The sequence below is a fragment of the Pan troglodytes genome, chromosome 21 (assembly GCF_028858775.2).
Source record: "Pan troglodytes isolate AG18354 chromosome 21, NHGRI_mPanTro3-v2.0_pri, whole genome shotgun sequence".
Taxonomy (NCBI): Eukaryota; Metazoa; Chordata; class Mammalia; order Primates; family Hominidae; genus Pan; species Pan troglodytes.
The window spans coordinates 47571567-47594730 of record NC_072419.2 but is presented as its reverse complement, the minus strand read 5'-3'; the positions used below and the strand labels follow the sequence as shown (position 1 = coordinate 47594730).

Sequence of the window (23164 nt, the reverse complement as noted above, 5' to 3'; positions counted from 1 at the left end):
CCCAGGCTGGAGTGCAGTGGCGCGATCTCGGCTCACTGCAAGCTCGGCCTCCTGGGTTCACGCCATTTTCCTGCCTCAGCCTCCCAAGTAGCTGGGACTACAGGCGCCCGCTACCATGCTCGGCAATTTTTTTTGTATTTTTAGTAGAGACGGGGTTTCACCATGTTAGCCAGGATGGCCTCAATCTCCTGACCTCATGATCCGCCTGCCTCGGCCTCCCAAAGTGCTGGGATTACAGGCTTGAGCCACTGAGCCTGGCCAAGAAAACTTTTTCTACCTTGAGGTTATGAAGATATTATTGTATGTTATCTTCTAAAACTTTATTGTTTTACCTTTCATGTTTAAGTCCATATCCAACAAAAATTGGTTTGGCTGTTCATTGAATAAGTGAAGTTAAGTTGGAGCAACATATCACATATATGCACCCATTCATTCAAGATATATTTATTGAGTATCTTCTGTATGTCAGGCCATGATTATAGTTTTATTTTGTGTATTTAGGTCGTAAGCAATCCACCTGCCTTAGCCTCCCAAAGTGCTGGGATTACAGGAGTGAGCTACCAGACCTGGCCAGCGTCAAATAGTTGAGTCTTGTTTGTTTGTTTTAATTTCAGTTTGTTAATTTTCCCCTTTTGCTAGAATATTTAGTCCATTCCCATTTAATATAATTACAGATATGATTTCAAACCATTTAAGTATATAATCTGGCTACTTAAAAAAATCTATTTGTCCTACCTGGCTTTTGTCCCTGTTTAATTTTTTTGTCCTTCTTTTGGAGTAGCCAAGTATTTTTTATTCCATTTTATTATCTCCATTTGATTTTTTTTCTTTCTTTCTGAGACGGAGTCTTGTTCTGTCACCAGGCTGGAGTGCAGTGGTGTGATCTCAGCTCACTGCAACCTCCGCCTCCCGGGTTGAAGCGATTCCCCTGCCTCAGCCTCCCAAGTAGCTGGGACTACAGGTGCGTGCCACCACGCCCAGCTAAGTTTTTGTATTTTAGTAGAGATGGGGTTTCACCATTTTGGCCAGGATGGTCTTGATATCCTGACCCCGTGATCTGCCCACCTTGGCCTCCCAAAGTGCTGGGATTACAGGCATGAGCCGCCCGGCCCATTTGATTTATTTATTTTTTTTAAACTGCGGTAAAATCTACATAAATCTACGTATTAACTTTTTTTTTTTTTTTTTTTTTTTGAGATGGAGTCTCTCTCTGTTGCCCAGGCTGGAGTGCAGTGGTGCAATCTCAGCTCACTTCAACCTCTGCCTCCCAGGTTCAAGCAATTCTCATGCCTCAGCCTCCCAAGTCGCTGGGATTGCAGGTGAGCACCATCACACCTGACTAATTTTTGTATTTCTTGTAGAGATGGGGTTTCACCATGTTGGCCAGGCTGGTCTTGAACTCCTGAGTTCAAGTGATCCACCCACCCCGGCCTCCCAAAATACTGGGATTACAGGTGTGAGCCACCGTGCCCGGCCCTGTATTAACCATTTTTAAGTGAACAGTTCACTAGTGTTAACTTCATTCACATTGTTGTGCAACCAATCTCCAGAACTCTTTTCATCTTGGAAAACCAAAACTCTATACTCATAAAACAATAACTTCCAATTCTCCCTTCCTCCCAGCCCCTGGCAACCACCACTTTACTTTCTGTCTCTATGAATTTGACTATAGTAGGTATTTTACATAAGTGGAGTCATACAATATTTGCCTTTTTCTAACTGGTTTACTTAACCAGTTAGAAAAATGTCCTCAAGTTTCATCTATGTTGTAGCATGTCAGAATTTAATTCCTTTTAAAGATTAAATAATCTTTCATATGTATATACCATATTTTTCCCATTTATCTGTTAATAGATGCTTGAGTGGTTTCTACCTTTTGGTTATTGTGAATAATGCTGCTATAAACATGGGGGTACAAATATCTCAAGACTTAGCTTTGGACCTGGGAGTGATGTACGGTGAATTATACACCACACAATGATGTTTTGCATATACAATGGTGCAACACTGTACGTGCAGTCAGTGATGAACTGCATGTACAGTGGTGGTCCCATAAGATTGTAATGGAGACTGAAAACTCCTGTCACCTAGTGGCCTTATAGCCATCATAACATCAGAGTGCAACACGTTAGTCACAGGTTTGTGGTGCTTCTCATGTAAAGAAACCTGTGTTGCCAGTTGTCTAAAAGTACAGCACATACAATTATGTACAGTACATGATACAGGTAATACAAATAACTTGATACTGGTAATAAATGACTATGTTACTGGTTCATGTGTTTACTATTTATCATTATTTTAGAGTGTACTCCTTCTACTTATAAAAAATAACTGTAAAATAGTCTCAGGCAGGTCTTTCAGGAGGGATTCCAGAAGAAGGCATTTTCATCATAGGAGTTGACAGCTCCATGCATATTATTGCTTCTGAAGAGCTTCCAGTGGGACAAGATATGAAGGTAGAAGACAGTGATATTGATGATGCTGACCCTGTGTAGGCCAAGGCTAATACGTCTTTTTACAATAAAGCTTAAAAAGTTAAAAAAAAGTTAATAGAAAAAAGCTTATAGTTGGGAACCCAAGGCGGGTGGATCACTTGAGGTCAGGGGTTTGAGACCAGCCTGGCCAACATTGTGAAACACTGTCTCTACTAAAAATACAAAAATTAGCCAGGCATGGTGGCACACACCTGTAATTCCAGCTACTCGGGAGGCTGAGGCAGGAGAATTGTTTGAACCCGGGAGGTGGACGTTACAGTGAGCTGAGATCACTCCACTGCACTCCAGCCTGGGCGTTGGAATGAGACCCTGTTTCAAAAAAAGAAAAGGAAAAAGAAAAAAAGCTTACAGAACAAAAATATGAAGAAAGAAAATGTACAGCTGTACAGTGGGTTTGTGTTTTAAGTTCAGTGTTATTTCCCAACTACTTGGGGAGCTGAGATGGGAGGATTGCTTGAGCCTGGGAGGTTGAGGCTGCAGTGAGCTGAGATTGTACCACTGCACTCCAGCCCAGGTGACATAGCGAGATGGTCTCAAGAAAAAAAAAAAAAAAGCTAAGTGTTACTACAAAACAGTTAAAAAGTTAAAAATATTTAAAAGTACAATAAGCTAAAAAAGTTAAAGTAAGCTAAAGATAATTATTAAAGAAAATCTTTTTTTACCTATTTATTTTCCTTTCCTTTTTTTTTTTTTTTTTTTAAGAGATGGGCTCTGCATCTGTCACCCAGGCTAGTGTGCAGTGCCATGATTGTAGGTCACTGCAGCCTCAAACTCCTGGCTCAAGTGATTCTCCAACCTTAGCCTCCTGAGTAGCTGAGACTATGGGCATGTGCCACTACACCCAGCTAATTTTTACATTTTTTTGTAGAGATGGGGGGTCTCACTATATTGCCCAGTTTGTCTCAAACTCCTGCCCTCAAGCAATCCTCCCACCACGGCCTTCCAAAGTGTTGGGATTACAGGTATGAGCCACTGTGCCTAGCCAAATAAAAGCATTTAAAAACTAAATTTAGTGTAAGTATGGCCGGGCATAGTGGTTCAGTCCTGTAATTCCAGCACTATGGAAGACCGAGGCAGGCAGATCACTTGAGGCCAGGAGTCTGAGACCAGTCTGGCCAACATATTGAGACGCTGTCTCTACTAAAAATATAAAAAATTAGCTTGGCATGGTGGTGCACACCTGTGATCCCAGCTGCTAGGGAGACTGAGGCACGAGAATTGCTTAAACCCAGGAGGCAGAGGTTGCAGTGAGCCGAGATGGCGCCATTGCACTCCAGCCTCAGCAACAGAGCGAGACTCTGTCTCAAGAAAAAAAATTTAGCAGTAAGTGTATAGTGTGTATACAGTCTACAGTGGCATACAGTAATATACTAGGTCTGCACATTCCCTCACAACTCCCTCACTGACTCACCCAGAGCAACTTCCAGTCCTACAAGCTCCATTCATGATAAGTGCCCTGTGCAAGTGTACCATTTTAAAATATTTTATACCCTACTTTTACTGTACCTTTTCTATGTTTAGATATGTTTAGATACACAGATGTATACCACCGTGTTATAACTGCCTACAGTATTCAGTACTGTAACATGCTGTACAGGTTTGTAACCGAGGAGCAATAGGTTATACCATATAGCCTCAATATGGTAGGCTTTACCATCTAAGTTGTGTAAGTACACTGCATGATGTTTGCACAATGAAGCAATAACCTAATCACACATTTCTCAGAACATATCCCTGTCATTAAGCAATGTGTGACTGTACTTCTACTCACATTTTATTGACCAAAGAAAGTCACATGGCTATTCACAAATCCAAGCTATTGTAAGGAAGTACAATCCTATCATGTGCCTACAGAGGTCTTATGGAGAGCATCCCAGTTTTTGTCCCCTTTTTTGCTGGGAAAAAAACAGCTTTCAGGCCAGGCATGGTGGCTCATGCCTGTAATCCCAGCACTTTGGGAGGCCAAGGCTGGTGGATTGCCTGAGGTCAGGAGTTGGAGACCAGCCTGGCCAACGTGGCAAAACCCCGTCTCTACTAAAAATACAAAAGTTAGCCAGGCGTGGTGGTGCACGCCTGTAATCCCAGCTACTTGAGATGTTGAGGCAGGAGAATCACTTGAACCTGGGAGGCAGAGGTTGCAGTGAGCCAAGACCATGACATTGCACTCCAGCCTGGGTGACAGAGCAAGACACAGTCTCAAAACAAAACAACAAAAAAAACACAACTTTTTTTTTTATTGCCACTTAAAAAAGGCCTCCCTACTATGCAGAAATCAAGAACTCAACAATTGTTTCCTGTGTCACTACCAAATGTTTCCCAGGGGTTTTGCCACTATGTGGAACCAGCAGTTCTGTGGGGGACTTCTTTCAAGATACCGCCTCAGCTAGAAACAATTTCCCTTTTCCTGGTAATTGGCCATTTCTTGATTCACAGAGGTGGCTTCCTGGTGAACTTCATGCCTGTAAGCTGGCATGACTGTTCTGGAGGAGGAGAGTACCTACCACAAGTTGGGTCAGTTAGAGCCTTTTCTACATGATTTTGTGATTAGAATGATTAGGGAGTTTTAGTCTCTGGGTAGTTGGAATTGTATCTCATACTTGGGAGAGGTTGGTAGACACATTTCCCATTGTATTATTAATACCTGGAGGCAGAGAAAACAAGTTTGCTGGAGTCATACTGGCTCCCCTTACTCTGCTTCCAGCCCATCCAAAATCCCAGCTAATTATTTCCCTTGGCCTCTGTGAGATCCATCCCACCCAAAGCCTAAAGATAAAGTCCCCTTTTATTTTCCTTAAATTGGTCTGATGGGTTTCTGGTCCTTGGAGCCAGCAAACTTCAGATAGTTCTTTGCCTCTGGACCCTGGCACAAAAAGTTCACAGGTGTAGCCCATTCCAATAAAATAGAGGTCAGGTGGTAACTATTGCATTAACTATACTAGCAGTTTCCTTACTGCTTGAGAAAGCTCATCAGAATGTGAGTGCAAATGACATTATTATAGGGATTACCTGAAATCTGCTTAATTTTTTTTAAAGGAAAGTAATATGCCTCTGTGTGTAAATATCATTTGTGACATACCCCCCAACACTGGTATTAAATGGCTGTTTCTTCTGCCTGGAATCTCTGTCTCAACAACTCTTTAGATGTGGCCCCAAAGTCACCTTTTCTGGGAAGCCTACCCACACTCTCCTGTATATTGTTAATTATGCTATTCTCTGTGCTTCCCAAAGCAGTTGGCACATCCATCTTTGTTACATATTTTCTCCCAGAAGTTTTTTGTTTGTTTGTTTTTGAGACAGAGTTTCGCTCTTGTTGCCGAGGCTGGAGTGTAATGCTGCAAACTCGCTCACTGCAACCTGTGCTTCCCGGGTTCAAGTGATTCTCCTGCCTCAGCCTCCCAAGTAGCTGGGATTACAGGTGCGCGTCACTATGCCTGGCTAATTTTTGTATTTTGAGTAGAGATGGGGTTTCACCATGTTGGTCAGGCTGGTCTCGAACTCCTGACCTCAGATGATTCATCCACCTAAGCCTCCCAAAGTGCTGGGATTACAGGCGTGAGCCACTGTGCTCGGCCAGAAGTATTTTTTTTACATGACTGTTTCCTCTGAAATACTGTTCCTCAAAGGTCGGGAGAATACCTCATTTTTCTCAGGATCCCACTGTGCCTGGATCAAAATAGATGCTCAGAAAAGTTTGTTGAATAAATGAAGTTGTATTGGAGCAGTATAACCTATATACATTCTCATTCATCCCAGAAATACTTATTGAGTACCTGAACATGTCGACCCATGTTCTAGATGTTGAAGATGGGAAAAACAAAGTTCCCACCTTCAGAGATATTATAGATGATATTCAGGTTAGAAGGGCTAGGCAGAAAAGTAAAGCAGGCTTAGAGGATAGTGATTGGAGTTGGGACTTGATACTTTAGTAGAGTGGTCTGGGAAAGTCTGGGGAGGTGACTTTTGAGTAGAAACTTGGAAGGCACACGCCTTTCTGATACCTGGAGGAAGCAACACCAAGTACAGAGGTTCTGAAGTAGAAGTGAGCCTCCATATTCCAGGAGCAAGAAGGAGGCTAGTGTGCCTGGCATGCAATGAGGCCGAGTGGAAGGAGGTGCAGTTAGAGAGGTGGAGAGTATAAGTGGACGAAGGGCAGACACATAGGATCTTGGAAGCCTTTGGGAAAAAAAACACATTTTGGAAATGAAAAAAATAGGTGGGCATGGTGGCGTGCACCTGTAGTCCTAGCTACCTGGGAGGCTGAGATGGGAGGATTGCCTGAGTTTGGGAGGTTGAGGCTGCAGCGAGCTGTGATGGCGCCACTGCACTCTAACCTGGAAGACAGAGTGAGACTGTGTCCCACTGTCCACCCCACCGCCCCCATTTTTTTTTTGGCTTTTACTCTGAGATGGGAAACCTTCTGGGGGCTTTTGAGCTTAGGTTTCAACGGGATCCCTCTGGCTTCTGTGTTGAGAGAAGGCACCATGAGAGCACAGTGGAATCGTGGAGAACAGGTAGGAGGCTACTACAATATTCCAGGAAAGAGGAAAAGGGGTATTTTAAAGGTAGAGCTGACGGGCTTTTCTAATGGGTTGCATGTGGGATATGATAGGGAGAGTGGAGTCCAGGATGACTCTAATGGTTTGTCTGGAGTCATCAGAAGAAGAGTTGACATGAACTGAGGTAGGGAAGGTTGTGAAAGGAGCAAGCTAAGGTGCCACGTATGGGTGTTTGACTATCGACTTGTTTACTTGGACACATCGCTCACACTTGTGTATATGCTCCCTGGTTTTCAGGATCTGAAGGTTCTAAAGTTACTTGAAGTTAAAGGCAGCCTTATTTATTGAACACCAAGCACTGTGCAGAAATCTTTATATGTGGTGTCATTTAACCCTTTTAATATTTCTACTGATTTACTCATGTTTCATTGCCCTTTTACAGTTGAGAGATTAACACGTCCAAAGTCACTCAGACAATTATTAACCTGCTAGATTAATGCAGATCTGGGGTTCCCATCCAGGTGTGTCAAGACCGTAGAGCTCCTGCTGTTTACTAATCACTGGATTCTAAAGGTGGGAGCCACTTTCTGAGCATATTTGCTGCAGACTTGGTTCCATAACTAAAAAGGTGCCTGGATCATGTGACGAGAATTCAGGAAAGAACCCAACCCCATCCCAGGCATTACAGGTTACACAACAGCTATGAAGAAAGGACGGTATTAGTGGACTCGAGGAGGCTGACTGATGTTTGAAAGTTCAAGTACTTGAAGACTCAATGTTAAAACAGTGATCAAGAGTTAGTTTTTTTGTTATTATTTTTAAGAAAACAGAAAATATTAAAAACTGCAGTGAACCCTTGGTTGGATAAAAGACCACTCCTAGTCGACGCTTGTTGGGAAACACTGGAATTGGAGGAGTGGGGGCAGACAGGAGCCAGAGCCCCTGCCAGCCTACACACACATCCTTTTGAAAGTGTAACCTGGTGTGACCTTCTTTAAGTGGTCCTCTGGAAAGAGCAGGATATGGAGTACAAAAGCCAGGAACCTCTGGGACCGCAGCATCCGCCCCCAGCCCCTCCTTCCCCGTCTTCTTCAGCCTCCACACGGTGGGGCGGGGAGGAGGGGGGAGGAGGAGTGCTGGCGCATGCGCCGGGGGCAAGGTCCGCTGCCCGCGACGTCAGGGGGCTCGCACCCGCTCGAAAGCCCCGCCCCGCGGCCGCCAGAGGCGACCTGGGGGGGCGAGGGGGGCCTGGGCCACGCCCCCAGCCGAGCCGAGCAAGGCCGAGGGGAGCCGTGCAAGGCCGAGCAGAGCCGAGCGCCTCCGAGAGCGGCCGAGCCCAGCCGAGCGGCCCGGAGTCGGTTGGTGCAGCTGCGTCCCCGCCGCTCAGCAGTCCGCGGCTCCGGCGTCGCCGCCGCCGCCGCCTCTGCGGGGCCTGCGCCGGCCGCCCGCCCGGCCGCGGGGAGGGAGGCCCGCAGCGCGGGGAGGGAGGCCCGCAGCGCGGGAAGAGCGGCCCGGTCGCGGGCGCCGCCACCGCCGCCGCTGCCAGGTGAGCGCCCGCCACGGCCAGCCGGCCCCGCGTGCCCCCGCGGCTGTCAGTCCCCGGTGTCTGTATCTCTCTCTGCCTGTCAGCCCCTGTGTCTGCGCGAGCTCCTTCCCGCCACGCCTGGCCCGCGGCCGGCCCGCAGTCTCAGTCAGCCCCCTCCCGCCGGCTGCCCCTGGTCTTTCTGTCAGCCGCCAGCACCCCCATGCTGAGAGGCTCCGCCCCTTCCCCCCGGAGCCCCGCCCTCCGCCATCTGTCATCACCCCCCGGGCTCCAGGAGCGGGCGTCCAGGGGTCCTAGGGGTCAGGGTAGCCCCGCGTGCCACCATCGTGGAAGGCGCAAAAGGGGGTGGTAGAGGGGAAGCGGGGGCGTTCGCGCAGGCCCGCCTGACCGTGTGAGAGTGCATGCCCGAGTGTGCGTTCCGCGTGTGCACCCGAGAGCCGCCTGCGTCCACGCCCGAGGGCCCTTGCACTCTGCTGGGATGTGGCAGCCCATGCCCCCGGTGTAAAGAGCGTCAGCTCGACCAGTGAAGGCGGCAGAGCCAGGACTCGAACCACTCGGGGTACAGTAGCACCCTGAATCTTGGGACCCTTGTCTGCCCACGCGAAAACACTACACGTGGGCCCCAGGTCCTCGGATTCCCTGAGTGGCGTGTGAGTGGAGTTTGGAGCTTGTTAAGCCTTCCCAGTTTGGGATTTTCATTCAGGGAAGCCTGTTGGAAGTGATTGAGGAGTGGATGGGATGTAGGACTTAGGTGGGGAGTGTTTGAGGGCTTGAGTCATTTTGAGTTGCATGGTTTACATTTCTGAGCAGTGATTGCCCTGGGCTTGTGCCCTGCGAGAAACTTATGTGACTTGGGGTGGGGGAGTGAGGTAGGAAGGAATGCTCCTTTCTGTTTTTATCTATGTGAACACATAGTATATATTTATCCAGATATCCTAAATGTTTATTCATGAGGCGTCCACACATCCTTAATTTAAAAAAGGATTACAGTAGTTTCCATTTATACACGTTCTTGGGTGTTGTTATCTCAATGCTCTTTATTTGTGGTAACTTAGTATTGCAATATTTCAAAACTAAGAGAAAATGCATCCTAAAACAATTGGTATTTTGCCGGATAATTCTGAACCACGGAGAAGGAGCCAAAAGCGCACTTCATTAGCTGGAACAACTTATTCGAGCTTAATTTGTTTCTAAGAGACATACAGTGGAAAAATCCAGAAGCGCAAAATAGTATCAAAGACACTTAGAAAATGAATGAAAAGGGCCCTTCTGTTGCTGCCTTGGAAAGATGGTATCAAAGTTGCTGTAGAGGACAGAGCCACTATGTAATGATCAACATATTAACCAAGTTGGTTTTGTGACCTTGATACATTGAGCGGGGCTTGATTTGTGCAGTGGTTCATGACAGGCAAACATTGCATGGGAAGTGTGGTAATTTTTGGAAAAAAATGTTCCCCATGTTGTTTTGGTTTTTGGTTTTGAGTTTTTTTTTTTTTTTTCATATTGAAGTAAGATTTCAGACAAGGGAAGTCTCATGGTGGAGTGCTTTTTTCTTTTTAAAGATAACATTAAAAATTACCAAAGTAATTCATGTTTAAGGCAGAAAACTTGAAAAACAAAGAAAAGCATTGCAAAAAAACAAAACAAAAAAACCCCATAATCCCACAAACCATAGTAAATCACAATTTGGTATTAAGCCTTTTAGCCTTGTTCCCATATATACGTGTTTTTTCTTACAAAAATGCTATCATACTACACAACTTTTATTCTATGCTTTTTTTCTTTGACTTATAACTAGATTATGAGAGATACATCTTTGTTTTATGAGTAGGAACTTGTGTCTCTTTGCAATCCTTTAAAAAATTCAGATCATGTTAGTCCTCTGCTTAGAGCCCTCCCATAGCTTTTTGTCTTAAAGTAAACTCTGAAGGCCTTGCTGTGGCCTGCCAGGCTAACCCTCTTCCCCACAACCATCCTCACTTCGAGCCTTGCCAGACAGATCTCTTTGCTGTTTCTTAAAAACATCAAGCTTACACTTGTAATCACAGCACTTTGGGAGGCCGAGGCGGGCGGATCACGAGGTCAGGAGTTCGAGACCAGCCCGGCCAGCATGGTGACACCCCGTCTCTACTTAAAAAAAAAAAAAAAAAAAAAAAAAGCCAGGCCTGGTGGTGCGTGCCTGTAATCCCAGCTACTCAGGAGGCTGAGGCAGGAGAATTGCTTGAACCCGGGATGCGGAGGTTGCATTGAGCCAAGATCACACCACCGCACTCCAGCCTGGGAGACAGAGCGAGACTCTGTCTCAAAAAGGTCAAGCATACTCCAGCCTCAGTGCCTTTGCATTTGCTGTTCCCTCTGCCTAGAACTCTGGTCCCTGGATATTAACATAGTTGACTCCCTTACTTCACGTCTCTGCTCAAAAGTTAGGTTGTCTGGCTTTGCTTGACCGCATTATCAAATACACCCCATTTCCCTGTTGTTCTTATCCTGCCTTGCTTACCACCACTTGGTAATACATATTTATTTGTTGGTGTATTGTCTCTCTCCCTCATTAACCCAGAAGTGTGAGACTTTTTTTTCACCGATATATCCTCAGGGCTCAGAAACTGCACCTGGCCCATTGTGGGTACTTAATATTTGTTGAATGAATGAAGGAAAGAATGAATGCTCATTATCCATCTATTCATATGACCTTGCTGGTAGCCTTCTAGGCTTCTAGGTAGCTGTGTCATGAGTTAAAATGACAATCTCTTAAAGGTCAGGATATTTCTTTCTCATCTATATCTGAGAAGAATTTTACAAAGTGAGGCTGTGGTCTTAAAAAGAATTACGGCCTTGATTTAACTTGAACAATTGAGGGAAGGAACATTTTTGGCAAATGTTGTTGGCTTTCCTTCTTATGCGTTATCCCTGTGTCACACTGGATATTTTTGAAAAGTATAAAGTTTCCCAGTTATGTTTACAGCTGTGATTTCAATTTGGTAGTTGATAGTGATAGTGTAAGCCTCAAGAGCATAGTGGGGTTTTTGTGTCAACAGATACCCAGAGATATAATTATAGCTTTAATGTGTTTTCATTTGGGGAATAGCTGTTACATATTTACTTATTTTTCTGGCAATTCTATCCTTTTCCTCTCCCTGCTTATCAGTTTTTGGATGGCCTAGCAGGTATACTTAATTTTTTTTTTAACATTTTAAAATAAATCCTTGACCTTTTGCAATTTTACATCTCTCCTGTGACTCTTGAACTGTTTGAAAGTACCAGTTTCATCTTTCAGGATGAAACATCTGTAGTAAAATGTATAATTGCATTTTAATTTATGAGGATGGGAAAATTGTATCTCGGGGCAGAATTTTTACAGAGAAGTTGTAATGTGAGCGTAAGCTTTTCAAAGGTTTGAATTTCAGGTAGACTACTTTTCATTTTAGTGACTTTTTGGAAAAAAACAGTTGCTTCTTATTTTTAAGAAAAAGGATCTCCTTGAACACAATCCAAACAGAGACCTTCAAAAACTTGTTTTTCTTATCCTCCAAATATACAAGAAGTTGGTAGTGGTGGTGGTAAGGGGGGAATCCTAAATGAAAATTATTTTCTTAAAGGCCTAAAAGGAGGCCGGGCGCGGTGGCTCATGCCTGTAATCCCAGCACTTTGGGAGGCCAAGGCGGGCAGATCACGAGGTCAGGAGATCGAGACCATCCTGGCTAACACGGTGAAACCCCGTCTCTACTAAAAATACAAAAATTAGCCAGGTGTGTTGGCGGGCGCCTGTAGTTCCAGCTACTTGGGAGGCTGAGGCAGGAGAATGGCGTGAACCCAGGAGGCGGAGCCTGCAGTGAGCTGAGATCTCGCCACTGCACTCCAGCCTGGGCGACAGAGTGAGACTCCATCTCAAAAAAAAAAAAAAAAAAAAAGGCCTAAAAGTATGTGTTAAGAATTTATTTTTACTTGTTCCACAGGTATTGATTGAGCATGTATTTGAACCAGTTCTATGTTTGTGTGGGCTGTGTTACCATGTTCAGTTTTAAATTATCAACGTGATTTTTGATTATTTCTTTTCTTTTCTGGATCTGCTACCTCCCTTCTCTCATCATATTCTCTCTCTAAATGATCTCATCAATTCCCAGGACCCTAGAACCCCCTGGATGCAGATGACTCTTTCTGTTACGTCTCCCCACCCTTTCTCTGGTTCCAGACTTGCAGTTTTAGCTACCACCTTCCTGTCCCAGTGATCTCAAATTTCACAGGTTCAGAACTGATCTCTCAATCTCCCTCTCAAGCTTCGAAATTTGTATTCCTCATTCCTGACCCTTCCTTACTCTCCCCTTCAGCCTTCTGTCTCACTGTTAGTTAGTATTGCCTTCATTGTTCAGGCTGGACACCTGAAAGTTGTCTGTGATTCTTCTCATTTCCTCACTCCACGTGCAACCCATCTGTATGGCTTTTTGGCCTAGCCTCTAGAATATCACAAACCCTCCCTTTTTTCCATCTTCCTAATTCACCTACCCACCTCTCTCAGATGGATGATTCCCTGTCTCCTGGTTGGTCTCCCAGCTTCCACTGTTGCTTTCTTCTAGCACATTTTCCTCACAGCAGCCAGAGTGATCCTACTAAAGAGTAAACCCAAGCATGCCATCCCCCTGCTTGGTGGCTTCCACTGCACTTGGACTCACATCCACACTTACTCTGACGTGCTCCCTCTCCAGGCTCCCTCTCCTTGTTTGCCATGCTTGTCAGGTTGAACACCTTCAGTTCCTCAAACATGCCGTATTCTCCTCTTCTGTACAGGCTCTTCAAGACCTCCACTTGTCTCATAGAAAGATCCTTAAACGTCCAGTCTCAGCTAAAACATCTCCTCAGAGGGGCCTTACCTGATCACCACTTCTATAGTAGCTTCCTCCCCATTGTCCTCTATCTCAGCACATGTGCATTTATTGCTTGCACTTCACTAAAATTCATAGTGTGTCCGGAGTTCATTCCTTCTGGTGGGTTTGTGGTCTTGCTGACTTCAAGAAAGGAGCTGCGGACCTTTGTGGTGAGTGTTACAGCTCTTAAAGATGGCATGGATCTAAAGAGTGAGTAGCAGCAAGATTTATTGTGAAGAGCGAAAAAACAAAGCTTCCACAACCTGGAAGGGAACACGAGTGGGTTGCTGCTACTGGCTGGGGTGGCTAGCTTTTATTCCCTTATTTGTCCCCGTCCATGTCCTGCTGATTGGTCCATTTTACAGGGTGCTGATTGGTCCATTTTACAAACCTCTAGCTAGCTACAGAGTGCTGATTGGTGCGTTTTACAAACCTCTAGCTAGCTACAGGGTGCCGATTGGTGCGTTTTACAATCCTGGCTACAGAGTGCTGATTGGTGCATATTACAATCCTCTTGTAAGACAAAGAAGTTCTCCAAGTCCCCACTCGACCCAGGAAGTCCAGCTGGCTTTACCCCCTCAATAGCACTTCATTTATATGTTTCCTTCTTTTGTTTTCTTCTTTATTGTCTACTCCCCCAATAGAGACTACAAGATCTAGGAGGGCAGGGACAGCCTTGTCCTGTATATGGTACAGTCCCAGCACCCAGTGCTCTGCCCAGAGTCCAGTAGGTGTAGGGCCTCAGAACATTTTGAATAGTTATTTTAATAGCTACTTTTTTCGAGAATTCGTATGTACCAGGTCCATTGCTATGTGTGTTCACACATTATCTCTAAATCTTCGGGAGAACCCAGTATGGTGATGATGGTAATTATATTACCACTTCTGTTTTTTTAGTTGAGAAAATTGAACTTAGAGAATTTAAGTAATGTTTAAAGTTACATAGCTAAGAATATGGTGGAATTAGGATTTTAATCTATGTGATGTGACTTTAGAACCTTCCCCCTTATTCATTACTGCCTTCTGATATGAATGCAGGAATGAATGAATATGAAATATGCTGCAATATTAATCCCTGATGGTTTCTCTTGTTTTTCTAAGCATGTATGAGAGCATTAAAAATAAGAACACTTGGGTTAGGATGTTATATTCTCCTGGGAAGCTTCTGTTAATAACCACTATGCCAAAGCATATAGATAGTTTGCTTTCAGGCTCTGTGTTCTAATTTTACCTTTGCCACTTTCTAGCTGTAAGCCTTTGGGAAAATTACATGTCTAAGTCTGTTTTTTCAGCTGTAAATGGAGAAAAATAATAGCTCTTATCTCATAGGATCTTTTGAGGAGCAGAATTATACACAAAAAACTATCAATGTTAGCTATTACTATTATAAGGAGAAAAAAAAATCCTCAAGAAAAGACTTGTAAACTCATCAACAATTTAGAGTTTGGATAAGAGTGAATGACAGACAATAACTAACTTAGTGTTCTTTCACTGACCGTGGTTTTGAATTTATAAAAATTATCAGAGAATTGGCCGGGCACGGTGGCTCACGCCTGTAATCCCAGCACTTTGGGAGGCCTAGGCGGGTGGATCACGAGGTTAAGAAATCAAGACCATCCTGGCCAACATGGTGAAACCCTGTCTCTACTAAAAATACAAAAAATTAGCTTGGTGTGGTGGCACGTGCCTGTAGTCCCAGCTACTCAGGAGGCTGAGGCAGGAGAATCCCTTGAACCTGGGAGGGGGAGGTTGCAGTGAGCCGAGATCACGCCACTGCACTCCAGCCTGGTGACAGAGCAAGACTCTGTCTCAAAAAAAAAAAAAAAAAAAAAATCAGAATTAACTATCTGGGTTGGGATTTATAATTATTCTATTGATGTATGACAACGTATGTTTGGATTTGTGCTTGTTAAATGCTTGTGAAGTAAGATAGCTTTCTTTAAAAAAAAAAAAAAAACCTCTTCCCCATCTTTAGAAGGATTCTCAGGGTAGAGAGATCTTTCAAGAAGCTGGCTATACTATTTTATTTTATTTTTTTGCACTAGAAAGATATTCACCAGCATACTGTTTACGTCAGTAATGCTTACCACCAGGGAGTTTATTTCAAATAACCAAGTGAACAGTAGACTCAGTTTAAGCATAATGGGCTTGACAGCTCGCATGTTGGAATATCTGGGCACAGTTATATTTTCTGGTGGGATGCCTTATGAGCAAGTGCCAAGTCTGGTGGTGTTTATCATCTCTGTGAAATAGAGGTGAGGTCTGCTAAGAATAAATGGGAAGAGGTCAGAGGAAAACAAGGTTTGACATACCATTGAGGTCAAGAAGAGTGGGTAATGAACCTGAGACAATGTCCATGATCTCCAGGCAGTATGCAGGGCTCCACTGAGATACGACCATGGATTAACTGGGGCACTGGTAGCATTCAGCTGCCTGGTTTTAGGAGCAAAGAAGGCATATAGTTGGATTGAGCCAGGGTTGGGGTTTGCTGGGGTGAGTGGCAGAAAGACAGTGGAGCAGAGGAACTGGGATATTGGCCAGGGGGTGACTAACGTGATAGCTAAAGGTATCTAGGCTAGATGGGGAGGAGAAAAGGACCAGTGTTGTTGAAGTCAAGGAATGGGTGTGTGGAGTGATGGAGTAATAGGATGTGGCTAGAGAGGGACGCATGAGTGGAAGATTTCAGAGTTGGAGCAATTAATTACTGGGCATGACAGATTCCTGTGTTTTGCTACAGATATAAGTGACTGAAATGAAGTGAACTCAGTGAAGATGGCTGAATTCAAGGAGGTCAAGTAACTGAGAGGCTGGAGAGTTGTTTCGGCCATCTGTGTGGTCAGAGAAGCCATCAGAAGGATTGTAGGATATTTAGGATGGAGAAAAGGAAAGTGGGCCAAATCTTCAGCAAATGAGGTGGGGTCGGAGATCCCAGCAATGAGATGTTGTGGTTACCCTGCAGGAATCTGAAAGGATCAGGGGATTTTACCCGAGGGAGATGGAAAAGTAGTGACCTGGAAGGTTTATTGGTTGCCAGGTCTCTCAGGAAGGAGTCGGCCATGGCCCAGGTTCATTATACTTCTGCAGGAATCCCAATTCAAGAGGGCAGCACTAGAGGCATGTAGTATTGTGTTTCTAAACGTGTTCATGAAAATCATGTGAGGATGTAAGTTAAAAAAACAGATTCCAGGCTCTATCCCGGGCCCACTGAACTTACAGTCTTTAGTAGGAGGAGACTGAGAATGTGTATTTTTAACACCCTCCCCACTTGGTAATTCTTTATAATTAGGCAAGTTTGGGAAATGCAGCTGTAGTGATTAAGAACATGGCATCTGGAAGCCTATTGCCTGGGTCTGAAGAAGGTGGGACTGGTGGGAGGGAACCTTAGCCCATGACACTTAAGAGTTTGGCTTTCCTAATACATCTGATGTCAGAAACAGTGAACTAAGAATGCTCTATCAGAGGCAAACACACTGACAACAGCAGGAAGGGACAGCTGGTAATGACAGAAACAGAAATGCTCTATAAAATAATTCAAAGTATAGCTGTTTGGAGACATTTATTATAGAGAAAAACATAACCTGTTTGCCTCGGTGGTCTCTGAATACATCAACTGATTATAATTGTTATCATGTTCAACAGGAATAGGTCGAATTAGGGTTTAGTTTGTTCAGAAAGGCTGAGAAGGAAGTTGTGCAATTTAGAAAGCTTTCCGTCATAAACCAGCATGCTTAGTGCATTAGGTATTTGTAAAATTATGTGCACAATTCTGTCTCTGAAGATACTGGATTTAAAAACAAAGTTTTACTCAACAAGCCTAAGTTAAGAACAGTTGTTATCCCCAAGGGGTTGTCTATATGATTAGATATTTAATATTATGATACTGGTAGCCTTACTGCCCCATTCTCCTTATTTTCCCTGGGAAAATTCTTTCCATGACAAGGAGAGGAATCCTGCAAAAGAATAGCTGCTCACGAGGGAACTTGGAGTTAGTCATTCTTGGCTGACCACTTACACTCCCCCTGTTGCTATTAAGGAGGTTCTGAATTTGAGTTGCATTGTTTAGATTACTTAACACTATACCACCTGGTTTATCATACCCAAACACTAAAGCTTTGGGAAAAGAATGTTGTCAGCACTGTTGAAGTGGTTGCTATGGACCTTGAGCCTAAAACTTGATTTGCTCAATCATGTGTTCCATTTCTTATTTCCTCTTGGACTGAGAAGGCTGACTTTCAGACTGGTGAATAGCAGCACCTCAGTTGCATTCCAGTCACCTACCACATCCTTCCACTCACTGTCTCCTCTCCTCAGTGAACTACAGGGAGCTAGTCAAATGTACATCATGAGGCCTAGAAAATGTGGCCGTGGAGGATTAGCAATGCCATTTCAACCAGAACTTTCATTTTGCAAGTTGAGATTTGTAAAAAGTGATTCCATTTTAGAGAAAAAAAGGAATTCAGAGTATTGTTCCCTTTTAGAAAAACATTTTCTTCTAAAGCTGAGGAATACCCAACCGATCAGTGTGATGGTGATAATATGTTCTTTAATGTCACACTTTTCCTCCCGTCAGAGCTCAGGAACCCTTGCAGGCTCTGCTGTATTACGGTGCTCTTTATAATGTTTAAGTCACTAAAGGTATTCATCTTGTGAAGTGTTTGTATTCCTGCTGTGAACTAGGTACCTTAGTTGAAAAGAGGGTCCATGTCCTCAAGGAACTTTTTAAAAAGTCGAGGTGCATTTAGATCTCTAACCTCAAGCAGACCATGCTATGTGCTGTGAAGGAGATATAATCAAAATGTTATAGGATCACAGATGAAAGAGAGGTTATTTCTAGTGGTGGATGGAGGTGGCAAGAGGAGATTGGAGGTTGCTTTAAGGGAATGTTTGTATTCAGACTGGATCTTGAAGTTTGAGTAAAATTTTGGAACTAGTAAATTACATTTGATATTTTATGTTTACTAAGGCATCATTTATTTTAGCAAGACTACAACATGGTGCTTAATGAATTAGCCTTCAGTTATCTGAAATGACTCAATTACTTTGGATACCTTGTTTCTGTAATTAATGTGTGATGCATTAAGGAATATTTGGTGGAGAAGGGCTTTTATGGAAGCATAGCTGAAAATGATCTTGGGATCATAGTAGAGATCTGAAAGAATGGGATATATAGTGGTATGGTAGTGAATAGAAAACCAGAATGATAATGGGATGTATATGTTTGAATATATGGTTTAAAATGGAGGGAAAATAGAGCTCTAAATGATGTTAATGAGGCCTTCATAGGAAATGAATAGTCTGCCAGGTTAGCAGGACTTTTGAATACTCACCATCTCATTTCTGGGTATCTTTCTCTGGGGTGGTTGTCAATGTGGTCGGTAGATCCCTGTGGGGTTGGCCATAGTAAACCAAAGGAGGTCAGCTGCTCCTCATTCTGCCTTGCTCTAGGTGGCTAAGCACAGATGGTTTTACAGAAAGCCTGTGAAGCCATGTCCAGAGTGGCTCTTTCTGCCCTAGACCTTTGCACACTTGGTTCCTGGGCTTGGCCTACCTCAAAGCTATGTCTTCCTGCCATGGAGTGGATTCTCTCTCACTGGTGTGTGTACTCTCTGGATGAGTTCACACTCCTTTGGCAAGCCCATTTCTTGCCATGGTAGGTTAGCTATAGCTGGACCATTGTGCTAGCCTTGTAGGTGGTCATCGTTATGCCTGAAATCTTGCATTCAATTTTTCCTTTCCCATGTTAAGGCTCTTCCACTTGACCCCTCCATTCAACTCTTAATTTTCCAGGAAGCTGAAAAACATACTACTTGCTACCTTTTGTGCTGAAATGGGGCCCTGGCCCAGAATTTTGATCCCCTTGGGAATCAACATATATAGTTCACAGAAGATAGCATTTCCTTTTTGTTTATTCCTGATAATGCCAATACCATTTAAAAAGCCAAGATATTTGGCAATGCTATAGGCCCCATTTTACCATACAGGTAACTAAAGCCACTTAAGAAAATGATTTCAGTAATTCACCAAATAACATACTTACTATGTGACTACTATGTGTCAGATACTATGCTGGACACCAATGGAGAGCAAATCAGACATGGTCTTCTGTGGTACTCACAGTCTAGTGGACCTATGGCCAGAAAGCCATGAGAGCTTTATAGAATGACTGTAGGCTTTGGGGAAGAAAGGCCTGGTGTCTAGTCCCACTTTTGCCTTTTATCAATTACATGACCTTAAGCATTTGACCCTATTTTCTGTCAAGTAAAATAAAAAGGATTTGCCCTGGCTTATAAGATTTTTCTAAGACTGGATGAGACCACGTAGAAAAGAGCTTTGCAAAGGTCAAGTTACTATATATGCAAATATAGTTGGGAGTAATCAGCCGTGTCTTCTTTAACAAGAATGACTAATGGAGTATTTTCACTTCTCTGTGGCTTCAGAGAATGCGTCGCATCCCCAAATACAATGCTTGAACTGAATATTAACATTTCACTAATTCTAATGTATATTAATAAATAAGGAAACCAGCTACTTAGGTGGTACCTAGGGCTATATAGTTATCTTTAAAGTCGTAGATTTAATACATATTGGCTTTATTTCAGAAAACAGTGCTTCTGGATGTTTACTATATAACCAGAAATTTATTATTACAACAATGGATATATAATTCTAATAATACAATACATACCACAATATAGTACAAAAATCAGAACAATAGTTATAATAAAAAGTATTCTTTGTAAATAGTAGAAGATTACTTTTTGCAGGTTTATGTTGATAAGGAGTTTTGAGCTGAGCTGTTACTTTTTGGTCGTTGGTTGGGGTTTGTTTGTTTGTTTGTTTATTTATTTATTTATTTATTTATTTTTGAGACGGAGTCTTACTCTGTCACCCAGACTGGAGTGCAGTGGCGCGATCTCGGCTCACTGCAAGCTCCGCCTCCCGGGTTCACACTATTCTCCTGCCTCAGCCTCCTGAGTAGCTGGGACTACAGGCGCCCACCACCACGCCTGGCTAATTTTTTGTATTTTTAGTAGAGACGGGGTTTCACCGTGTTAGCCAGGATGGTCTTGATTTCCTGGCCTCGTGATCCGCCCGTCCCGGCCTCCCAAAGTGCTGAGATTACAGGTGTGAGCCACCGTACCCAGCTGGTTGGTTTTTGAGACAGGGCCTTGCTCTGTTGCCCAGACTGGAGTGCAGTGGTGTGATCCTAGCTTACTGCAGCTTCTACCTCCTGGGATCAAGTAGCCTCCCTCCTCAGCCTCCCGAGTAGCTGGGACCACAGGTGTGCACCAACATGCCTGGCTAATTTTTGTATTTTTTGTAGAGGCAGGGTTTCACCATGTTGCCCAGGCCAGACTTGAACTCAGCTCAAGCAATCCACCCGCATTGGCTTCCCAAAGTGCTGGGATTACAGGCATGAACCACCGCTCCCAGCCAACTTTCTGTTGTTTTAATGGTCCCTCTTACCTTGCGTATCACTGAACAACTAAGACATTTCGTTGTAGGTATTTTTTGTAGCAACCTAGACAAGACCCTTAATCTTTGAACCTCAATTTTACTCATAAAATGTGACCTTTTCTTTGCCATGCCAACTTAACAGGGTTGTTGAGACATTCAAATATAGTATTGAATGGATATGCTTCTATCTGTGTAATGGTCCTTGTTCAGTCATGGGTGTAGTGATGCGGTAATTCTGGCAAATGAATGCCGCAGAAGGGCTATGTCTTGATTTGTAACATAGTCCTTGGTCAAGTCTTGATTCTTCCCCATGATGATTCATCCTATTGTCCCATTCTCATTTAATAACATCTCACTTTATACCCACTTGGCCATTAGCCAACACTTACTGAGCTTCTGCTGTGTGTCAAGCCTGTGTAAGATGCTGGGGATATAGAGGAGAGTACCTGTCTCCTGGGTACTTGGTCGAGTAGGCGAGTTCAAAACTGCAACAGCAATTCTTGCCTCCATTTCTAGCCTGCTGGTCTGCCCAAAATTTAAGACTTGTCAGCCCTACAATTGCGTGAGCCAGTTCTTAAAATAAATCTTAGTGTGTGAGTATGACTGTGTATTCATACAGATATCCATTCACACACACATATATATAGTTGTTTCATATTGGTTCTATTTCTCTGTAGAGCCCTTACTGAGACAATAATAAATGCTCTCCTTATGGATGCAGTAAGAAGAGGAATAAGCATGGTAAACAAGATGCTTGCTGTGGTTTTAGCCATGTTGAGTTTGAGCTGGAATTCCACCCATGGAATCCAGGTGGAAATACTGGCAGGCACGTGTAGCCAGATTGTGGAGAGCTCACATGAGTGGTCTGGACTGTGGAGATATAGCTACACTTCCACAGCTACACACTGTGGAAGTCTCCAGTGTGTAGCTGTCAGTTGAAGTTATATCTGTGGATGATTTCAAACAGAAAGTATGGTATGTAGAGTAAGAGGAAGTATAAAGATGGAACCCCAGGAAATACCAACATTTAGTGAGGAGGCAGAGGGGAGGAGACTATACTGGAAACCAAGTAGGAGTAGACAGACAGGGGGAAGATTAAGAGAGAATGGGGCCATGGAAACTAAGGCAGGGGATAATTTCAAGAAGGTGGGAGTACAGCAGTGTTAAGTGCCATGAAAAGGTAAAGTAAGAGAAATGTTGGAAGTTGTCCATTGGATTTAGCTCTTAAGAGGTATCACTGGAGGTGAATGTTTCAGCATCCCACCACCACATTACCGTGGGTGGGGGTGGAGTAGAGAATCCATGGTAATGAAGTAGAGATGCATTTTCACTGCTGATGCTTAAAAGAGCTCAGCTCGGAAGTGTGAGGATAAGAGGGGGCTGTGGGCTTCCCAAGGAAGGGGTGATTTTAGGATGAGAGGGGCTCTAGCATGTTCAGAGGCCGAGGAAAGAAGGAGCCAGGAGAAAGGAAAAAAATCAGAGATTCAGGAAGAGAAAGGATAAGTACTTGAACAGGGTCTCTTCTGTGGATGGAGGGGCATGCACAGGAGATGGCCAGTAGCATTGCCAGAGGAGGAGTGCCTGTTTCATTTGACTGTGTGGAAAGAGGAAAGGCTATTTGGGGATACAGAGAAGTCTATAGAAGGCAGGGGGCTGGAATTTTTGCCCTTGTAAAAGCTTCTGTTTTTTTGTGTAAAGTGGAGCATTGGCATCCACTGATAGCCAAGAGTAGATGATGCAGTAAGGTCTTTGAAGGCAGATAAGATATAAAATTACTGTGTGGAGCTTGGAAGTGGGAGTTGATTTTTGCTTCTCATTGTGTTTTGAATAAAAGTTATACTCCACAGTCTGATATTTACGAAGACCTCCACAATCTGCCTTTTATCAGTTCTACCAGACTACCTATCCTTTTTGTTTCATTCTAGCACCCTTGTACCTTAGTTCAGTGTGTCTGATGTGGCACTAGAATGTGGCTTTGAGAGATTAGATGCTGCAGGGAAGATGCTGTTAGACTAAGAGTCAGGGGTCCTGTGTCCAGTTTGGCTTCGCCACTTATCAGCTATGGGATCTTGGACATACCTTAACTTCACTAAGTCCATTTTTTTCATTTGTGAATTGTTAATAACGATAGTATTGATGAAAGTGTGTCAAATGAGAAAACATATTTTAAAGTACTTTGAAGAGGATAAGTAATACAGAAATGGAGATGGTCGTCAGGCTATGCCTAATCCTAGCTCCAGGCTTTCTTCATTACCACTAGAGTCCTCTCCCTTCTCTCCAGCTGCCATTTTAATTCAGCCTGTATTGTGT

At 43.7% G+C, this 23164-nt stretch overlaps 1 protein-coding gene across 8 annotated transcripts in view; it reads left to right on the top strand.

Moving 5' to 3' along the window:
- The first annotated feature begins 8293 nt into the window (after window positions 1-8293).
- Window positions 8294-23164, top strand: part of ZHX3 (zinc fingers and homeoboxes 3) — a 140394-nt gene continuing 125523 nt past the window's right edge. For 3 of the 8 annotated variants that reach the window (XM_054674250.2, XM_024352009.3, XM_024352015.3), the window contains exon 1: window positions 8294-8537. The gene's annotated coding sequence lies outside the window, so the exon portion shown is untranslated. Of the gene's footprint in view, window positions 9185-23164 lie in introns of all 8 variants that reach the window. The other 5 variants (XM_054674252.2, XM_054674261.2, XM_054674257.2 and 2 more) reach the window with 3 other exon arrangements.